Raw genomic sequence first — 14,868 nt, forward strand, 5'->3', positions numbered from 1 at the left:
TGAGTTTTAAAAAGGCTCTCTGATGTGCTTCCTCCCCAGTGTTATTGTTCCTTACTTGACATTTAAAGCCATTTTCTGTCTTTGTACATGTTGCTACCAGTCCCTTGTGCTGCACGACAGTGATTTCCAAAGTGGCCTCTAAAGATCACATGAGTTCATCCTCAGAATGGGCTGAGGGAAGTGAGTGGGTTTCCAGAAACGGCAGGCTGCCAGAAACAGGGAAGGGGAAGGGTTTCTCAAAATATTGCAGTCAGGGAAAGATAAAAGATCTAAATTCAAATTACCAGACTCAGAATCACAGAATTTCAGACTACAGAAAGCACGTAGGAAACCCTTGTTTTCCAGATGAGGAAACAGAGGTCCAGAGAGTGAAACTGACTGACCTGTGCTTGGCTGAGGTGGGGGTGTAAGCCAAGTGTTTGATTCCCAGTTTAATGTTCCTTCTGCTACCTCCCTATCTCATTTCCCTTTGATCACTGGAGTGCTTTCATTTCCAGTGGAATAATTTCTTAATTACTGTGGCCTACCAGTTGGGGCAGAATTAAAAATGTACCAGCATATTAACACGCATAGCAGAAGCATTTTTAAAAATATAAAGCCTAATTAATGAGGGGTCCTGGGATATTTTTTTCATTTTCACCTCCCATCCCCCTGCTATGCAAAGCTTGCTAAAGTCTAAAAAATGTCGAAAGAACTACTTAAATTTTCACCATGGAAACTATTTGGCAGTTCCAGAATGAGATTTTTTTTTTTTTTGGTAACATCAAAGAGTATTATAAATCAAAGAAAAAGCACGTTACCTGTTCTCACGTTAGAGGAAATAAAAGGAATGAAAGAAAATGTGGGGTGGGGGGTTGGTTATCATACACTCAGAGCCAGAAGCTCTCAAGGTCACTATCTCTTTATTGTGAAAGAGCACGTGTGAACCTTGAGCCCAGATTACAGGGTGAACCTTGGCTCCTGACCTTACTAACTCATTTCTCGTAAGTCAACTTTTCTTCCATTTACTCCTCTAGTACTAACACAGCACTTTACAACGCACAGGTTACAGCAGGAATTTCTCCAGGCATACAGGGACGTTCCGACTTCTTAGCATTTGAAGAAAAGCTCAGGCGTCACTTGATCCCTGTGATTGGTCTGGTTTCATTCATTTCTCATAGAATATACAGCTTCATTTATTCACCTGACCCGTGACAAGTTCATTCCTAATCAGTTTTTCTTTCTCCTAATATAAAGCTTACTAAGGATGTTGGCTGAAAGTCATGAACTTCTGTGAAAACCAGTCGTGCTCTGTAGTTAGAGTTGCCAAATATTGCATGGGATGTATTTATACTGAAAAATTATTTCTTGTTGATCTGAAATTCAAATTTCCCCGGGTCTCTTGTATTTTAATTTGCCAAACCCAGGAGCCCTACTGGAAGTATGGAATAGATACTCTCCTGAGATTTTGCATTTGGATAAAGATTTTTTAAATAAAATCATACATGAAATATTTTAGGGAGCTAAATGTCTATCTTTTGATAAAGACATGCGTAATAAATCTAGATTTTTATACATCTGGCTTGCCTTAGGTGTGGTATAAATCAGTCTTTAAATATGTTCATTTTGTATATCAACCACCGTTCACCCTCCCTAAATCATTATACTCGCTCATAATTTGCAGATTCTAAGGCAGAGTTTAGAAGTATATCGTTGTCCACTCCCTGATATATGAGCACTGCGTCTATCGCATAAAATAGGCTTTATTCATGGGAAGCATCCAAAATAGAAATGTTGCTGTAAAAGTAATTAGACTTGAATTTAAAAGGATCAGTTCCTCTTTAAGGGTTTCCCTAAAAGGCTTAATGAGGGAAATTAGCCACAAATTATACTACCTTCTAATTTGCAGACGCCAAGACACAGTTCAGAAGTATACAATCATCCCCCACTTGTGTGCCTACATTTCATGGTTTTTGAGGTCTCTTTCAGGGAGAAGACTAGCCTGTGGTGGATTTTGTGTTTTTTTTAAATTAAAAAAAATTTTTTTTTAGCTCTGAGTCGTTAACCCAAATGAGTTTCACCAAGGACTTTGGTAACCACAGTAACACCATTTATTGAATGTTTACTGTATGCCAATCCATATATGTGCTTCCTGTATGCGTTCTTTCTTCCAATCCTGATAATCCAGTGAGCTGGGTCCTATTGTCATCTCCATTTTACAGACGAAATAAAAGGCCTGGGACTTTGCTTCTGGTTTTTCACAACCGGGACGTGAAAACGCTAGGATCCAAACCCAGGTCCGACTCCAGCATGCTTTCAGCCGTTGCCCTCCCAGAATGTTTCCCTCTGGTGGACAAGGTGGGGCTTATTGTGGGCCTTGTGCAGGATGGCTGGTGTAGAGACTTCCTGTGAGGAGGGAGACTCTAGAAGGCCTCCCGTAATCAGCAGGCAGAGTTCGTTTTTGTAGTACCCCATGAAGGTCTCACGGAGTGTGGAGACGATTGTCTCTGCTCTCTTAAGAGATGGGTTTATCCGGAGCCTGGAATTTCAAGACTTAGCAGAAGAAAATCACAAATTATTTATAAATGCTTTGAATTTAGGCTGTCTGTTACTTTTGTGTGCATAAGAATCACTGGGGAGACTTGCATGAAGATTCCTGAGCCTACGCTTAGAACTTCTGATTAAGTTCTAACTCAGTGGTTCTGCACAGGATCTGAAAACTAGACTTGCTGCCTACTGTTTTGCAGGAACCCGTAGTTCTGTGTGGGTGCCGATGGGTACACACTTTGAGAAACCCTGCTGGAGCTCTGTGTTCCTATGGGGCAGGGATATGTTCCATCTACCTTTGTATCCTCAGACCTAGAACAGGACCAGATACATATCCAATAAACGCTGACAGGGAATTGAATTACAAGGAATGCAGAAAGGGAAGGGTTTCCGTTGACATTTGGGGCTGCTGGGAATAACCAATTCTAATTCTAAGCATAGTTAAAAAGTTTTCTTCCAGCTTTTATAAGTGCAAAGTGTTGACTTTGATCTTCGGGGTCTCCATCTCCAGTGGGCGGTGGCAGGGGCGGGGGAGATGGCGGCGATGAGCATATATTTATATTTATGCACAGCAAAATCCTTATTATGCTTTATCAGCGAAAGCAGGGCACATACTTGTTAGCATGTGAATATGCATCTGTGCCTTCCTCCCTCCACAGCTGACACTGGAGACTAGATTCAAGCTTTAAGCTGGTAAAAAGCCTTAGAGGGAAACCCTTAATGAGGAACTGATCCTTTTAAACTCAAGTCTAATTACTTTTACAGCAACATTTCTATTTTGGATGCTTCCCATGAATAAACTGTCTTTTATGCCATTGATGCAGTGCTCTTCCCTCAGTCTCTGCAGAAAGAACACCCAACACGTGGCCCGACCGATCGACCCCAATGAGAAAGCCAATGACTCTTTTCTGCTTGAGCAGTGGTCTTGATTTCAAAGGCCACCAGGAGAGAAAAACTTGGATCCCATGTTTACAAGCCCTTGAAAATGTTTCTATGTTTTCTCTATGTAGCCACTTGCTTCTACTCGTGGAGACTGACATGCAGCCCAAGGCCATGAGCCTCTCAGCATGGCCTCCTACGGAACCCAAGACGATTGGAAGGGTGATTGTGTGCATTTTAGTCACATGGGTATCTGCCTTTTCAATGTCCAACACTTGATGGAAGCCATATGGAGGCAGTCCGGCGATTGCCTTTTTACAAACTGCATTTGGGGACGTAACTCTGTGGAAGTCCTTTGTAGACTGTCCCTTTACCATAGTGTAAAAAGACTAAAAAGCATCCCAGGTTGGTATAGGAGAAATTAAATCTTAATTTGTTTCCACGAATCCCCACTGCAACACTATTTTATTTTACAGTTTTCCTTCAGACAGCCCATTTTTGGCTAGAGATAGCAAGGCAGAATGGGAAGAATACTAGATTAGGAATTAGGAGGCTTTCACTAATTTACCAAGCTCCATGAACTTCACATTGAAAATGCCTCCATGACCTACAAAGCCTTCTGTGAATGTAAGGTGTTAAAATTATGGCGTCTACTCACCAAATAAGTGTGGGTGAGAGAGCGTAAGGCTGGCATGTGGATGGGTAGATGTGGCATGAATGAATTCCTTTTACCACGGGAAGAGCCTACCCTGTACTCCCACCAGCCCTGGGGTAGACAAGGACTGTTGTCATGACCATCCTTTGTACTGGGTTCTGGAGAATGCGTGGCCAGAAACCTTCCGCTACGAAGGTGAGCATAGGGGAAGAGCACAGGCTGCGAGCTAAACTAGAGGCCCAAATAAAACAGATGCCAGATCTGCCCTGTGTGGCTGTGGGCAAGTCACTTAATCTCTCTGAATTCCCATTTCCTCGTCTGCAGGAGCCACTGTGCAGGACACCTGTGCTAGAAGAGACCTTGCACATCGCAGGTGCTCAGCAAGTCAGAGCTAGTGCTAAATTACTAGCAGTGGTTCTTTGGTGCCCGGCTTTAGGTTGAGGTTTTTGCTGCCACAATCTTTGTCCAATAATTCCAGAGAGTATTCAGTTACATTAAGTCAAACTCTTTTTAATGCCTCTCCATTAGCTCTTCTGTGCTGTGGACATGGTCCACTTGGACTCTAAGAGCTTTTCCCCATTTTTAGCATTCAGATAGTTCTCATCAGTATTGCTGAACAGTTGTTAACACGGATGAAGAGAAATGGGAGAAAGGCCAATGAAATCATTAAATCCTTAAAAATTGAGGAACTAGAATTTCTGAGGCAGTATGGGCACTGCTGTCAGACCGCCCAGGTTCAAATGGTAGCATCATCTGTTACTCGCCTGGTGACCGTGGGCAAGAGGCACGACTTCTTTACGATCTGCTCATTCATAAAACGGACATATTAATAATGCCTATATAGGACACATAGGGGATACTCAGAATGATTATAAGAATTAAATGGAAAGATCTGTGCAAAGTGCTTAGCATAGTGCTTGGTATACAGCTATCCTTTGATAAGTGCGAGCCAATATGAGAAAAGTGTAAAAAAGCTGTAGGTAAAAGCTTAAAAGTGGCTCAAAGACTATCTCCAAGTATATTATGCAAAATGTAGAGTGTGATAGAAAATAAGAATAAATTGTAGCAAGACAAATTTAGATCATCATTAAGAATAACATGACTCCAAGGGTGATTAAACACTTGGATAGAATTTTATCCTGCTTCCGATTTCTTATAGTTTTCTCCTTCCAGTTCTTAGCTTTTCTGGAGCTGCATATTAATAGAATAGCAACCAAAACAAAGCTTTTAAAAATATAGTTAGAGACATTTGCTCCAAATACAACTCATAGCAAATAAAATTATAGTCAATAATACTGTAATTATAGAACTTAAAAGTGCTCCTGCAGCTTAAACCAGATTCCGAAGCTTCCACAGAGAATGGCTGGGCTCAAGAGCTAGCATCAGCAGATGACATTACAGACAAAGTGTGCCTACCAGGCGATTAGATACAGAGGTATAAGCCACAAAGAACAATCAAACTGGAAAGGGGTTGTGAAGGGGACAGGGAAGATGGGAGCACTGGTCATGTACCCAGTAGCTGGTAGAGAGTGTACTGGGCTCCTTACATTTGCTGTTCGTTTATTCTTCCTAATGATATATTATCCCCAGGAGACTGAAGTTCAGAGAGTACGTTAAATAACGTTCCCCGCAGTGGCGGAGTTAAACAGCGGTGAGGGCCACGTTCAAACGCAGGTGCCTGGGATGCCACGTGGTCATGCACGTAAGTTACAAGAATGTAGAGCTACGTTGGGTGAAGGATTGTGAGTGGTATCCAGAGGAGGGAGGAAGGAGCTCGGTGAGGGGATCTGAGATGGGCTTTGCAGAGGAGCTGGGAGCTGAGCAGGGTTCCGATGATGGGGCGTCCATTCTTTGCAGGCAAGAGAAGCTGACTTGGGGCCCCTTAATTAATTAATTGGAAGGATACTGGTGGCTCACGGAACTGAAGCAGAAGCTGAGGAGAAAGAGGGCTAAGGCAGAGGTTCTTAGTGGGAAATGAAGAACTTAGGAAATAAAAGGTGGCCACATTCCCTGTCAGCTATATTGTCAATTCCATCATTTTTAGTTCCCAAATTTCCTGATTAAAAAAAAAACTCTGATAACAGAATCGTTCCAGCAATTCCCTCATGTTGTCTTAGGCCAGCCTTTTAACTTCCTTTCCAGTCAAACTTGTGGCCTTCTGAGATGCCTGCTGGCTAACTGGAAACATGGACTGTGAGTTTCTCCCAACTGGCGTATAGGGTGCAGCAGTGGGCAGTGACGCTGGGGGCACTGGGAGCAGGGGGACCGGGCATGTATATGAGACCAGGAAGAGGCCCTTAGGAGTCTAGGTTTGAGGCAGAAAGCAATGTGGGGCTACGGACAGGGGAGTCCGCTGGATTTGGGGTGAAAGGTCATCCTCAATGTTGATGAGGATAATTTCCTGTGGAGGGTTGAGGGAGCTGGGGATGCATCTTTTGGGTTATTAATTATAGGCGGAGTTCTGAGCTCTGGTTCTTCCCTGCTTTGTGCTGATTGGAGAGAACTGTAGCACAGCTGTCTGGTCGATCAGGCTCCTGGGGCTGTGGCCGACACAGTGTCACCCGGGAGAGTGGGTGACCGCTGTGGTTACTGACAGCATCTTTTATGGATCTGTTCCACTCAGTGCTGAATGACAGTAAGCGGGAGCTGGGCGGTGCTTTGCCAGTGTCAGGGTGAGTAGGGTGGTGGCTGAGAGGAGACACAGCGAACCTCGTGTTGGAACGATAGCAGGTGCACGTGGGCTGGGCTCTCAGCTACCTGTCTGCAGTCACGCTGGTCTCGCCTAGGTGAGCAGCGGGCACAGGTGCTAGGAATGATGCCGCTCTGTGACAAGGCACAGAGACACCGTCCCTGATGAGTGGCCTTGCGTGCAGAGGCGGCTGAAGGTGTACCTCGAGAGGTCGCCGTCGTTAATCTGCCATATTGTTGGAAGTTCCCCCGCTGAGTCTTTTGGGAAGAAACCCCCATGTTAATATCTCACCCACTGGTTCTCACGCCTGACTCTTCGTCAGAAGCCTCCGGAGGGAGTGTTAAAACAGTTTGCCGGGCTCCACCCCCAGGCTTTCTGACTTAGTGAGTCTAGCACAGGGCCTGAGAATGTGCATTTCTAACAAGCTCCCAGAGGGTGTTTCTGCTGCTGGTCCGCTGATCACATTCGGAGCATCACTGCTCTAGAACTCATTTTCTCAAGTGCCCAGGGAGCATTCTTGCATTTTTCTGGGGTCAGAAGACATTGAACCTGGTGAGCAACCCAGAAGACAAATCCTGTGAAAGTTCCCGAAGTAAACCCACTGAGGGATGCTGGGGAAGTGGGGCAGAGGGTGAGCCTTTAGGCCTACAATTTGCCTGGGGCGGAATATAGAACATTTGTTAGTTTCTTATTAAAGCTGCCCTCTGGTATGCTGTGACAAGGTGATTTCTTTTTTTGTATATCATGTGGGGAGATTTCCCTTGGTTTCTGGGAGAGACCTTGCACTAAGAAAAGAAGATATGACAGCAAAGAAATCTGCCTTTCATATCCACCCACTGCACTGAGACAGTATAAGTATTTTTAGAAAATGAGGGGATATTTGCATAGCATCTACAAGGTGCTGGGCACTGTGATAAGTACTTTGCACACATCGCTTATTGCAATTTAAAAAAATCTGCAAGGTCTCCACTATTTGCATTTTATAAATGAGTAAACTGAGGTTCAGCTGCATTAAGAAACATACCCAGAATCACAAAGCTAGAAATGGGCAGAGGCACGGCTTAAAAATATATATATCACTCTTATTCCAAATCTGTGTTCTCTTGCTTTACCCTTGGAAATGCAGAGGTCTCTATAAACACGTGCAGTTTGAAAAAAATGAAAGAGTACTTCTTAAGTTAAAACCAAGGTTATATGGTCAGGACTGAGGAGGTGCAGGCATGAATGAGTGAGAATTTGACATAAAGGGAGAAAGAACATAAAGCATGCCTAATCAGGACATCTAGAGATGTTTACCTTGTCCCCACTGGTTATTTCAAAGCTTTTTCTCACCTCTGCCCACTTCGGTGGCTTTCCTCAGGTGAGTAAGAGTTTAAGGAAACTAAAATAAGATGCAGGGGGCAGACCTGGGGAATCTTCCACGCAAAGTGCTTGGAGCAGTGCCTGACACACAGGCGGCACTCAGTGTTAGCTGTCGCCCTCATCACCACGTATCGCCTGCACGGAGGGCAAGGATGGGACTTAGGTGGGCACCGCCAGCAGCCGCTGGAATCAAAGATGAGACAATATATTGCAAAGAACAGATTGCTTTAGTCCCGGAAATTACCTGAAAATTCAGGGTTCTCACTTAGAAGGTAAAGAGGACCTTACTGTAGGACGTGAGCTGGGGGAATGAGGATCCGGGAGGTAGGAAAGGAAACGTGGGTCCGTGAGGTTCACGTGGCCAGCTCTTGTTGTCAGCCAGGAGGGTAATTCGGAATTTGGGGTCATCGAACTACAATATAAACTATCTGATTAGAAGTCTGGCCCTGTACCTGTCAGAGAAACTCTGGGCATTGTGTATGTGTCCTGGACCTAAGGCAGCTCTTGGGAAGAAAGGCTTGGCCGGAGAGCCAGAGAGCGAGAAAGCCACCAGGTGAGCAAGAAGCCAGGTGACTGCACGTGGGTGTAAAGTGGGGCGATGAATACACCCGTGGGCCAAAAGAGTAGGCTTCAAAGGTCAAGAGATGGCAGGACTTTTGTGCCCAGAGATCCAGGAGGAGCCCCGAGGAGGTAAGTGAAGGGAAGAGGCGGCCGGCTGTGTACGTGTAAGGGGTCAGAACAGAGAGAGCTGTGGGACCACCAATAGAGGAGCCAGGGGTGGGGTGGGGGGGGGGGACAGGGGGGCCGGGCAGAGCAGCCACAGTAAAGCGGTGGCGGACTGATCTGCGCACGGCTAAGGCAGAAATGCCAGGCCAGAGGCTGCGTTCCTTTTCCTAGGAGGCTGAAGGGAGCTGAGGAAAGGGACGTGCCAACCGCGGCGCAGCTGGGGAGGTAAACAACTGGCCAGATGTCTTAGAGACGACCTGTGTGGCAACCCGAACACATGCCAGGTATCGGGGCTGATGAATAGGCAGGGCCCGGCCCCGGGCGGTCACGCTGGTGCACGCGCACGTGTGTGTGTGTGTGTGTGTGTGTGTGTGTGTGTGTGTGTGTGTGTGTGTGAGCGTGGGGCTCGCTGTGCCTGCGTGTGCGTGCGTGTGCGTGTGAGCGTGGGGGCTCGCTGTGCCGTGCGTGCCGGCGTGTGCGGCGCGGAGACGCGGGGCGCGAAACCCCAACGTGCCTCTTGTTTCCGGAGAGCTAATTAGGAGCCTGGCAACAAAGCAGGAGCCTGGCCGAGAGGCGAGAGAGGGAGGCTGCAGGAGCCGGTCGGAAGCCGGAGCTCGACGTTGCGTGCTGTGATTGATGAGCTGCGGTTCCAGGGTGGAGCCATTTTAGAACGTCCTGTTCCTGTCGCTCGCGGAGCCGGAGGCGTGAACAGCCTGGGGATGCGGCCTGCGTGTAACTGTTTTGCAAGCCTGCCCGTTTCAGCCCGGTTCGGCGTTCTGCGACCGTGGGGCGTGGAATTCTTGGCACAGCTGACGGAGGTCCGAGTCGTTAACAGCCTCTCATTTCCTGCCGCTCCAAGAGAGCTAGGCACGGGGGTTTTCCGGTCAGAAGTGAGCAGCCTGGAAGGCTGTGGCCGCCCGGGCCGGAGGGGCAGGTGCTGGGGAAGGAGCTAGCTGCAGCCCTGGGCCCTGAGCCCCCCCGCAGGCTGGAGCTGGGTGCATTCTGTCCAGCAAGGGTCGGTTCGGGGCCCCCTCTGGCCATCCCTATGGTTCTACCCGCTCTCAATCGAGTGAACTTCCCTCCCTCCGCCAAAGTGTGAACTCAGGAATGTGAAGCAACATGGGAGGGGAATAAAATAAAAGAGCTAGCAAGCTTACACCAACAGAAATTTAGCTCACAAAATCAAGACTCGGGGGGTGCAAGACGCATGCCCTCGATCACTGGCGAGCCTGGTCCTAACTGAGCGTGTTTCTAGTATAGACATTAGTAATGGAAGAAGAAGGGAATGAGGGAGGGAAAGGTGTCTGGAATGTGAGAGCACAGTGGAGGGCTGCTGCGCGGTAAGGGAGAAAGATGAAGTGCCCGCCGATGGCCAGAGGTGAGGGCCTGTGACCTGTGCCAGTTCAGGGGCCTCTGGGGTAACAGTGGAGGCCAGTGTCCTATGGCCAGGCTGGGTAGGGGAGTGAGGTCTAGAGGTAGGTGGGGTGGGGAGGTGTGGTGGTCAGGGTGCCACTTAGAAGTGGATTATTAACAGGGACCCAGAACTTGAGTTGAGTTGGGGGAGGGCTGCACTTTCCTTGGGAATTGGGAAAGAGGCAGAAGACACAGGGCTCAGGAGAGCTGCTGGAGATCTTGCTGAAACAGAACCACTGAGTTCCCATCTAAACTTTCTTGCAGGATGAGTAGAAAATATGGCTTGAGGGGTCTTTGCCTTGAGAAGACCCTTGATAGTTTCTTCTCCCCTCAGCCCCCTTCCCCTCATTCTCACTTTCTCGACTGAGAAAATGCTTTGCCAGCCAAGCTGACACTATCTGGTTCCTTCAGCTCCATATAATGTTATCTTTTGTGTCACTGCAGGCATCTTGCAAACACGTTCGATGACTGGGGATTCCAGCTGCCTCTTTCCCCACTGACATGCTCAGCAGCGATTTCCATTCTTGTCTGTATTCTGTGCCCTTCCCGAACTCATCAGCAGCATCGAGACTAGGGGCCTTTTGCAATTACGTCAGGTCAATATTTATTAGCTCTAGGCAAAGGTGTTAGGTTAGCCCTCCAGGCGTGTTAGGGGAGGAGCAAAGGATGGGGACTTCATTAGGCTCATTTGATGAGTTCCTTTTACGTTTTGCATTCTCCCCAACTATATGTTCGTTCCACAAACATGCACTGAACATCAGTTTTGTGTGATGTATTGTCCTGGGTTCTTGGGCTTGCAAAGATGAAAGCCACCCCAGCAGCTCCATTCTTTTCTCTTTGCAGCTGGGTTTCCAGGTAGCATCCAGGGAGCTTAACATCTAGGATTGGACAATAAGGCATTTTCCTGAATAACCATAGCCTGAAGCAGAATGTGGTAAGTACACCAAGAGGTGTCTCGATTTAAACGCTTGGGAGTTAATAGGAGGAGAGATTTACTATGTATGTTGAAATTGTATTCAAGTACAAGTTGTACTGGGAGAAAATAAATAACCTATTCACTTCATAGTAATATAATAAATAAAATATTATTGACATAGTTGGCAATACTAGGTAGGCGTTGCGAAAAAGTCTGATGTATAAATAACGAGGGGTTTGTGGAACCACAGGAGCTCGGATGTTAGCAGCACTGCAGGCAAGCTTGAAAGACATCCAGTTCAATCTCCTCATTTTGTGAATTTACAAACAGATGTCCAGCTAGGTTAAGTCAATTGTCCAAGATCAGAGAGCTCGTTTGTGGCCAAGGCGGGAGCGGAGGCCAGGGCTGCTCACTCGCTGGGGTGGTGACATCAGCCACTGTCCTGCCTCAGCTGAACCACTGCCCTAAAAACCACTCATCCCATTTGGGAGATTTGTATCCTGATCCCAGCTTTCTTACCAGAATGCTGGTAAAGCTTTTTGTCTTCTTATAGAATGTAATGAATGTGACAGTACTTTGCTGAGGACTCATGGCCTGGGACTAGCACGGAGCAAGGAAAACAAAGACGATGGGCTGGAGTATAAGTTGCTTCTCTATGTTAAAGAAAATGTTGAGAAGTTTCAAGGAGAGCTCTGTCTGCCGTGGCCCCCCTCTTTTCCCGTCCGGTCTCCCCTCTGCGGCGTGCCCATCCCCTGCCCCACCTTCTTGGGGATCTGCTCCCCTACTCCGCAGCCATGTGTTCCCAACTCACGCGACACAAGAAGGGAGAGTCAGCTAGTCCAGCTTCTTCTGTCTCTGTCCGTTTCTGTTTTTTCTGTTGGCCAGTCTGCCTATTAGTTCCTGTCTATCTGTTGGTCAATCTCTCCTTCCATTTGTCTTCCTGTCTGTCCTTCTTTTGCAGTTCTTCTCTCTCACCCTTAAGGAATGTGCGATTTTTCTCTCATCACATTTATACTACTCTCCTAGCTTGATTTCCAGTTTTGGCTCTCTCATAACAAAAGTCAGCCTTGGCCCCAACTCTACATCCTGCCTGCGTTGCAGTCTGTCTGTCTCCCTGTTTCTGGCTCAGTCTTGCCACAGACCCCGGCTCCTATCCCCCTGCACCTTATCCGATCGGCTCCGTCCATCTCTTTTCCCCCGCCGGGCAGCGGGCTGTTCCTTTTGGACTGGTGGTACGAGAGCAAAGTTATTTGTACAAAGCATGGCCATCTGCAGTTATCCTTAAAATGTGATTTATGAAGGATGTACATGGTTCTGCGTCTCTGGAACCCACTCCGTCGCTTCCTCAGCACTCCGTCTGGTAAATTGCCTCTTCTTCCATGAAGCCAGCCATGAGCGACGGTGCCCTCCTCTCACCCCAGGCCCGTTGGTCGTGATGCTCCCGTGGCACTTCTTCAGCTCTGCCTTGGGCCATAGCGAGGTCTGCCAGTTCCTTTCTGGCACTAGACTGGAAGTGACCGTAGGCTAGGAACCCTGTCTGGAGCATCTGCATCAGGCTCTGAACTCTGTCTTGCACGCAGACAGCTCAGAAGAAAAGGCAGATTCTGGCATTGTTTCAGTTGGACTAATCTGGAAAACTTGCAGGGCTCCTTTTGGGGGTAAAAATCTATTTGGAGAAATAGGGCGTGGGTACATGCAAAGGGTATCTTCATGAAATCGCGTAGTAGCAACCGTGATGCCACCACCACCGCCATCATTTATAGAACCTTTTTGCCAGCCACTTCTAAAGCACTATATCTCCTTTAATCCTAGCAACAACCCTGTTCAGGTGGGTACTACTATCTCCTTTTCACGGAGAAAGAAATGGAGTCTCAAGGAGATGGAGAAAGTCACCCATGTTCACAGAGCTGGTAAGTGGAAGAGCTGGGTTTTCAACCCAAGGGTATCAAATGTCAAATCTGATCTATGTTGTGGGCATGCATTGGTAGAATGATGGAATGATCTTCCTAACCTCTTATTCAACCAACGTATAAGAGCACAAGGTCTCTTTGGCAGCCATTTTGTTTCTAAATCTCTGTTTATTTTCCTCCTGGGTCCACTCCGTGGCATTACCACACAGCTGGTAGTACGCATTTTTTTTCTTCCAGATTTTCCTTCCAGAACACATCGTTAATGGCCCCGCTTCTAAAGCTTATGTCATACTCTTTGATCCCTGGCACTGGGATTGTCATTAAAACGTCTCTTGGACTCAAGTCCCCGTGACATTCTAGTCAGGGTTCTTGCAGTGTAATTCCACTTGCTGATGTTTTCCCTTGGATTGAATTTGGATGATGAGCGGTCCCCCATTGCTTCCAGAATCTGCCTTCTCGCCCTCAGGCACTGACTGTGTGGCTCTTCTTTTTCCCTTCCAAGGGCCCTGCTTGCCTTCTGGAATGCTTGGGGCTCAAAAGCACTTGCAGGCAAAGCACCTCTGGACATTTTGGTTTGCTTCCATGCCATTGCCCTTGCTTCTCGTCTTCTTCATTCTGGCTCCTCCATTCTTCCATTCTGTGCAGAACGGGGCCCCATCCTCCAGCCCGTCCTCGGGGCCCGCAACACCTCACCCAGTCTCTCATCCTTTCTTTTGAGGCTTCCTCTGAAATATCCATCACTTGACCCATTCTCATAGTCTCTTCCTTGTCTCTTGTCACGGCTGAGGCAGTTCCTCAGATCTGTTTCCCTCAGTCCCTTGGGAAAGGGCCGTCCTTTCAGTCAATGTGCACTTATTAGCATCTTCTGTATGCTATGCTGTGTGGTTACAGGGATAGCAGAGTCCTAGAATGCTTAAAAATACAAATAGACTTTATTTTTTAGAGCAGTTTTAGGTTCACGGTAGGGTTCTCGCATATGCACACCTATGCACAGCTTCCCCACCCTTGCTACCCCCATCAGAGTAGCACATTTGTTATACTTGATGAGCCTAGATGGACACATCATCACCCCCTGACGGCTGCAGTTTGCATTAGAATTCACTCTCGGTGGTGTACCTCCTATGGGTTTGGACGAATGTATAATGACACGTATCCGCCATTGCAGTATCATTCAGAATAGTCTAACAGCCTCAGAAGTCCTCTGTGTCTCAGAGGAGGCTGGCACACAACTAATCACAATACAGTTGCGACAGTGTGGCAGTAGAGATATGAGGAAAGAGTGTCTGGGCATAAAGGAGGGGTAGCCAATGCACGGAAGTTTGGGGTGGTCAGGTCAAAAATTTGAGTTCTATATATTTGCAGAGGATAAGAGTCTCGTGAGGCATGTGAGGCCCACGGGTCATCCTGAGCAGGGACAGCAGGCGTGTTCGAGGGAATGTTTGAGGGAGTGTACAATGTGGTGTCTTGGGGGTAGTTAAGTTATATGGGAACTCTACAGTCCCATAGATGGAAATGGGATTCTGACCTCAGCATCATGCTTGCTGTGTGATCTTGGTCACATGACCGAGCCTCTGTAAACCTCAGTTTCCCCATCTGTAAAATGGGGAGGGTAATAGTACTTGTTTGTAGAGCTGCTCTGGGGGGTTCAGTGGATGCATTTAATTAGCCCAGTGCCTGGCCTCTGTATGTGGATCTGAATGTCAGCCAGTGGTGTCGAAGCAGAGAGGATGCTGGGAATGGTACTCAAAAGGCAGATTGTAAAGGCCTTGGCACTTTATGAAGGAGTTTGGAC

At 47.3% G+C, this 14,868-nt stretch overlaps 1 long non-coding RNA gene across 1 annotated transcript in view; it reads left to right on the plus strand.

Annotated features, from left to right (window-relative positions):
- The first annotated feature begins 5,350 nt into the window (after positions 1-5,350).
- Positions 5,351-14,868, plus strand: part of LOC125281822 (uncharacterized) — a 220,418-nt gene continuing 210,900 nt past the window's right edge. The window contains exons 1-3 of the long non-coding RNA XR_008958150.1: positions 5,351-5,762; positions 11,094-11,184; positions 12,979-13,076. This is a non-coding gene — a long non-coding RNA (uncharacterized LOC125281822). The remainder of the gene's footprint in view (positions 5,763-11,093; positions 11,185-12,978; positions 13,077-14,868) is intronic.

The sequence above is a fragment of the Ursus arctos genome, unplaced genomic scaffold, assembly GCF_023065955.2.
Source record: "Ursus arctos isolate Adak ecotype North America unplaced genomic scaffold, UrsArc2.0 scaffold_10, whole genome shotgun sequence".
In the NCBI taxonomy this organism is placed as follows: Eukaryota; Metazoa; Chordata; class Mammalia; order Carnivora; family Ursidae; genus Ursus; species Ursus arctos.